This window comes from Parambassis ranga, chromosome 6 (assembly GCF_900634625.1).
Source record: "Parambassis ranga chromosome 6, fParRan2.1, whole genome shotgun sequence".
Taxonomy (NCBI): domain Eukaryota; kingdom Metazoa; phylum Chordata; class Actinopteri; family Ambassidae; genus Parambassis; species Parambassis ranga.
The window spans coordinates 14,511,782-14,518,934 of NC_041027.1; positions in this window are offsets into that span (position 1 = coordinate 14,511,782).

A 7,153-nucleotide genomic window follows, 5' to 3' on the forward strand; every position below is an offset into this window, starting at 1 on the left:
ATAAGAGACAAACTCATCTGCATAATTTTGGACCTCGTGCTGTCGGCACACGGTGCGAGCTGTGAAAACATCAACACATTAATATCTGTTCCTATCTCTTTGAAGGTTTACGGCCGCTGCTCCTGCTTCCCACAGCCTCTCTGAACCACCGCGCTCACCCATGTCACCACCTAATGGCTGCACGTCTGCCCGGCTCCCCATCCTTCAGCCCACACCTCTCCCAGCAGAGCGCAGAGACAGATGGGTAGACATGGGGACAGACAGGCCAGGCGCCCCCCATCCAGCCAACCAGCCAACCAGTCAGTCAGTCAGTTCTGGAGACTGCAGACCACTGTATCCATTACACACACGGCCTTGATCCCATACCATGGCACCAAGCACCAGGGGATTCCTTAGCACTCACACAGACGCACACAAACACACACTTACACATGTGCATCCAGAGAGCAGCAGGAGAATGGATGAGGACACATCCGCCTCTCATCCCCGTCTCTCCAAAACCACCCAGCAGCGCACGAAAAGAGCTGAAGCACATGTCAGAGCGGCCCACACAGACACCTCTTCCTCTCTGCAGAATATCTGTGGAGGTCTTCATCACACCCAGGTGATGCTACACAGTTTCTTCTGGGTCATAGAATGTCCCACCATCTTCATCACCAACGCTTGTTATTTGATATAGAGGCTAATATAAAGCATGTGCATGTATATGGAGGTAGTGAAGCACAGATTATCGGAACTTTCATCATGTTTTCGGACCTTCTTCCTGGTCCAGTACTGATTTGTGGTATTTGTGACTGTGTCGTCTGGTGTTAGAGCGCGTCGTGTGTCACATCGCGCTGCTTTCTCCTCTCCTGGCTGTCAGGAGGTGTGATAAAGCTGTTTGCTGCTGCAGGGTGTCACCTTCAACACCCTCAAAGACAAACACATCCAAACAGGAAATGCCTCAATCAGCAAATGGCCCCAGACGTGAAGTGGCCGCCATAAAGCAGCGAGCCCTGTCAGGTCACCTGTGAAGCCGCGGACGACAATGGTGGCCGTTAGAGCTGTTAGAGCCCGCTCAGAAGGCCCCCCATCCCCTGCTGGGTCTGGAACATAACATTTGACACCACGGCCTGACATGAGAAACAAACTTTTGGCACCAAACAAACGGGGAGTTCTGCCGGACACAAGCGGAGGCCGCGATGGTGACGAGTTACAGAACCACGCAGTCAGCAGAGAGCCGTCAGATTATTTCTGACGCGCGGTATCCCACGACCAGGAAAGTATTCTGTGTTCTGGGAGCTGTTTTAAATTCCACATGCTGCTGGCAATTATGTTGTTTTCTAGCCACAAGTAATGCCTTTGTCGTCTAGGTATCTGTTCTGATTAGCCGTCCTGTCAGAGCGCGCCGATCAACGAATCAATCTTCAAACCTGCTGCCAAGAGAAAAATCTCAGCGAGAATCTGGAATTACTCATCTGTGAACGAGCAGACAGCCTCACCCTCCAGAAATCATGTGGTTCATATAAGCCTGCAGCAGAACTTTAGACCATTTATAGAATGTTTTCAGGAGAGAGCTGCTTATTTACGGAGCGAGCTCATTACTTGTAATCACACGATCCCTTTGTCTGAGTGGGATGTGTTTTTACGACCCATTCATTTCAGGCTCAGCACACAGTCACTTCACATTTTAATGATGTAACAGCAGCAGCGCTGCAGGCTGCACCTTCCCCAGGACAGTCTGCTCTGTGCACATGTGCCATCATTTCATGCCATTGTACATGCACATGGCTTATATTGTCTTGTTGTGTTCCGACATTTCTGTTCATTGTTTTGTAGAGGAGGCAGCCTGGAGTCTGGAAACCTCAGAGCCATGATGGTGGGACATCCTAGGACTCAGATGTTTGGACACACAGACCAGCAGAACCAACTGGCTGTGATTAATACTGTCTAAGGTATCCGACAAAAACTAAACTTAACAGCAGGTGAAAACGAAGCAGCTCACGGCGTCAGGGGGACTCAGACCTTGGATTTCGGGCATTGATGGCGTAGGAGGACGTGTTACAGAAAGTCTGTTAACACACACGCTGCATTTAAAGGTTAGACTTGATGCTGAAAGCTAAAACCTGGAACCCAGTTAACGCAGCAGAAAATCAACACTGTATCATAGCTGCTACATAACTACAAGTCACAGAGACACAAAAACGTTGTGCTCAGTGCTCAGAAACACAGGACATGTGTTGCTCATTTTTTAAACACGTCTGTGTTTTAATTTCCTCTGAACACTTTGTTTGTGTGTGTGTGTTCAGAAAGGTGTGGTTGTGTAGTTCTCAGAGATATTTGAACCCGCTCGCGGTGATGAACACGTCCAAAGACATTCAGCAGAGAAGGCGGCCTGTCGGTTTGGGTCAGGTTAAAGAACATGTAATAAATCTCTGGTGAACTGTTTGACCATAAGGAGCCAACGTGTGTGTGTGTGTGTGTGTGTGTGTTCAGTGAGCACACATGGACGCTCTCTCCCACTGACACTCAGATTGCTTTCTGTGGCTCTCTGCTCTGTGATGTATCTGGACCTTCAGCGGTGCCGGCAGCTCGGTGGAGCTCTGACAGATCTCGTGAGCTGCTACCTGCAGTCGGGGGTTCCCTGTCGACCCACCTCAGACCCGACGCTGCGGCAGCCTGGTGGAACAAGCGGCTGGGCCTGTTTACTCAGCTGTGGGGCTCCCCAGGTCCAGGGGAAAGAGAGGATGTGTTCAGGGCCTCATTAATCATGGCCACTTCGGAAGAGATAAACAGGCCAGGCCCAGCAGGGATGCTGCAGCTCCCGCCTGCTGAGGTGGGGGAAGGGGACGGAGCAGAGGAGAGGTGGACAGCGTGGAAGGAAAGGAGGAGGCGGTGGGAGGCCAGGAGGCGTGTGGATGATGTGGGACAGGGAGAGGAGACGGTGGACTCGCTCACCAGGGGATACACAATAACACTTGCTCTTTGGTTCCACATCTGCGCGGCGGCGCAGGCTTGTAAATCTGCATTCCTCGTCTGGCCGGATGCAAACGCAGCGCCCGGCGCAAGTGCATGAACCCGAAGCCTCCTCCCTGCACAGCTCTGTGAGCGTCCTCTCAAACTGCTTTCATTAATTCAGCCACTTTATCCTGCAGGATTCCAGAGGACAGCACCACCGGCCGTAAACACCAGAGTCCACCTCACCAACAGTCAGACCACATTCAGGGTCTCAGTTTGGCGCCACAGCGAGCAGCCGAATATCACTAACCTGTCCGAAAAAGACAAACACACCTGAGAGGAAAACAACCAGTGACAGCGAAGAGTGCTGGGAGCATGGAAGCGCCCCCTTCAGGACGTGGATGGAGCTGCAAATCTCAACATTATTTTTTTCTGATATTTTGTTGTTGTGGTTGCATAAAAACACATTGATCTGTGTCTGAAGCTGATGTTTACTGTGAATAAATAACCGTTTTATTTATTAATAGGAGGCTCTGGAGACAAACACCCGCTCCCCCCGACTGCTAACTCGACTCCGGCTGGCCTGAATCCCACCAGATCTCTCCCCTTTCCGTCTTCTCCGCTTTCTCATTAAGAGGAAACGAATACTTTGGGTTCGACGGCGAGAAGGAGACGGAGAGAAATAGTGTTTCTGTCAATCTGTCACGAGGACGAGACGGCAGGTCACAGCGCTGTTACTCTACACCAGCGAGAGCGCACCGTTATTACCTGCTTCTCCTTCTTCAGCCTCTGTTTATCAGCAGGAAAGGCTTCACTCATCTCCTGCACAATATTTCATCCGTCTGAAGGGAAAAAACAGACGCACCAATCAGTCTGAGCGAGCTGACAAACGCAATAAGCCACAGGTTTATTTCAGGGGCTGCCTCTAAATGGGTTTTAAGATATAGTATTTCTCTGTTTATGTAAGTCTATTTCTTAATTATGGTGTGCGTGCACGTGCGTCTGTCTGCACCCGTGTGCACGTGTCCTCCACTTCAACACTAATTGTCCCTGATAGGCTCGGAAAAGTGACATCATCACCAGATTGTCTGGATTTCCCTCTAAAAAAACAAGGTCAAACAAGTGGGCGAAGCTGAAAACTCTGCTGCTGTGATCGCTTCATGAGCGCAGCTCCGGCGACGCATGTCTGCATGTTCCCAAGTGTTATCTGAAACATCTGAAGAGACGCTCAGCTTCTGTTTCTCATCGTCTGAGGCTGAAGGCGGCGTCTTAAAGGATATTATGTGTCACATAAATGAGGGAAAAACACAGAGATAAGAAGCACGCTGCACCCGGCTGCAGCATCTCCCGGCGCTTTATTAGTTACACCTGCTCGTTAAGGCAAAATCTAATCAGCCAATCAGAGTTCAAAGCCAGCATCAGAATGAGGAAGAAGAGGACTGAAGCATGGCTTCTGAATCCAGTGAGCGGCGGTGGCAGCTCTCTGAGGAGGACGATCAGACTGCAGTAAACACAGCCGAGGTCTGCGGATGGTCCACAGCAGCAGAGCCATGTGCGGTCCTGTCGGCTTGGCCCAGAGGTTCAGGTTGATGTCGGTCCTGTGATGGTGTGACAGGGATTTTCTTTGGACCCCTTTTAGTAGCACCTGATCCTGGTTTAAAGGCCAAGGGGCAGCTTATAAACAGTGGTAGTGCCTCGGGGTGCACCACAGGTTGTTCTGCAGCTTCATGATCTGAGTGAGCTCATGCTACCATGCTAACATGCTAATATGCTAATATGATGATAACGTATTTTTCTGAGGAATGTCTCCAGCAGCTTGATGAAGGCAGAGGAGGGTTCACTTCACTTTTAATTTCCTCTTTATAAACGTTGTGTTTTTTTAAAATATGTTTTTATTCAGCTGAAATGTCCTGAATAGCTTTGGATGACTGGGTCATAGTTTCTCACTGGTGACATGTTTTGTTGTCTTTATCCTTTCAGTGTGAGGAAGAAGAGCGGCTCTCTGGCGCCCTCTGGTGCTCAGTCACAGACAACACCATGTGTTTCTGAATTCTCACCATGACTGTGAGATCAATCTGTTTATTTATTCTTCTGCTTTTATCACCTGGATGTTTGAGGACTGGATAACAGAACGTCTTCATTCGTATTTTTATTCATGATATCAGTCCGCTTTAAGTAAAGTTATTCACAGATCAATCATTATAAACATAAATAATCATTATTAATCCCTGGGATCAATAAAGCATTTCTGATTTCTCTCCATCCACAGAATGACATCCTGCTGTACCAGGAGTGGGCACATGGTGGCGCCTGTGTCCACAACATCAGGTCATAAACCTCCTGTTTCCCTTTGACTGAGTGTTACTGGAAACAATAAGCAGCCGCTCTTCCTCCTCGGTGGTTACCAGCAGCTCTGAATTCAACACATTACGCACAAACCTTCAAAAATATTTACTCAGCCCAAACACACCAGCAGCACTTTTATCTCAGACGCACACTGTGTTGCCCGGGGACGTCACCATAAAACCTTATCGTCCTCTCCCAGTTCATCACCTCGGCCATCTGCTCACACTTTTATTTTTACATTTTACACTTTGTCAGGTAGCAACAGGACGAGACGACAACAAGAGGGAAAGATTCACTATTATTTCCGACAGTTTTCCTCCAAATATTACGTCAATTCAAATTATTATTATTATTTATGACCTTAATTAACTAATAACTTCGTTCCAAAGTGTGGGGTCACCGGGCCATCAATGAGCCTTTTTAACACGATTAGCTAACACAATGTAGCATTAGAACACAGGAGTGATGGCTGCTGGGAAATTCCATTATAAATCAGCCTTTACCTCATTAACAATGTCTGATTACTTATCTTCATTGAGAAAAAATAAAGACATTTCCAAGTGAGCCCAAACTTTTGAACGGTAGTGTACATTTTATTTAATATTTACGTGCTGCTTTTTAACCTTATTGTCGCATTGTGTGTCTGTTTACTGAGTCGCAGTGATCTCGTTGTATTATAATATGAAGACATTTCTATTTCTAAATTATATTAACAGCGACACACCCACAGCAGTTCTTTTAGGTGTTTTATATTTCTGCATGATTATGACACAAAAGTCCTGGAAGTAGCCAAAATAATTCATCACTAACTATGAGCCAGAAATCTTGATGAGGGCCTCATCCCCTCTGTGAAGCACGGCGGTGGTAGTATCATGGTTTGGGCCTGTTTTGCTGCCTCTAGACCAGGACAGCTTATGAGCTCTGAATATATTTAAGCCCCGTCCACACGGAGATGAAAACGTCCGTATCCTCTAAAGTTCTGTATGGTTTCGGCGTTTCGTCCACACGGAGCGTTTCAGAGGTGCGAAAACGACAACTTTTGAAAACGGGTCCCAGGACGGATAAGTTTGAAAACGCTGTTTCGATGTCTCCGTGTGGACGCCCAAAGGGCTACTTCTCTGAAACGAGGACGAAACAGCTCCACCACCCCCCCCTCAGCCTGCATGCGCTCACTCCCACAACAACACACTATGGAGCTTGTTGTTGCTTTTAATCCACCTGAAATGTTGTGGAAGGAGCTGAAACAAGCGGTTCATGTGAGGAAACCCAGCAACAGGTCAGACCTGAAGCTGTACTGTACCGAGGGATGGACTCAAACTCCTCCAACGACTGATCAGTAGTTACTGGAAACCTTTAGCTGCTGGTATTGGAGGTCACAGCAGACACTGAAAGCAAAGCTTCACACACATGTAACACTGGATCATTTTCATGAGGAAATAATCTAACATCGGATCCTCTTCGTCTACTCTCAGCACATGTTATCTCATATTCGTGCAGAAAGTTCACAGACGTTCAGCCGCCGCTTCGTGCATGATGCTTTTACAACAACACATAAAGTTGTAACCATGCGTTGCACATAATGCTGAGTGCATCAGTCATTCTATCTTTATCACACACGATCAATTCCCATGTGAAACTGGACTCCGAGCCAGATCAATCAGCGCGACTGTCAAAACAGGTCCTCCACAGATCTTAAATAACGAGTGCCTGAATGACCTATTTAGAGTCACTTGTGATTATGCAATGGTATGTGTAACAGTAGAGCAGAGGGAAAATGTTTGCACTCAGACCCGCCCATATCAGATGTTCTCCGTGTCATAATACGCCATTATTACTGTCAGGCTCCGTTCACAGGCAGCACGCTGGAAGG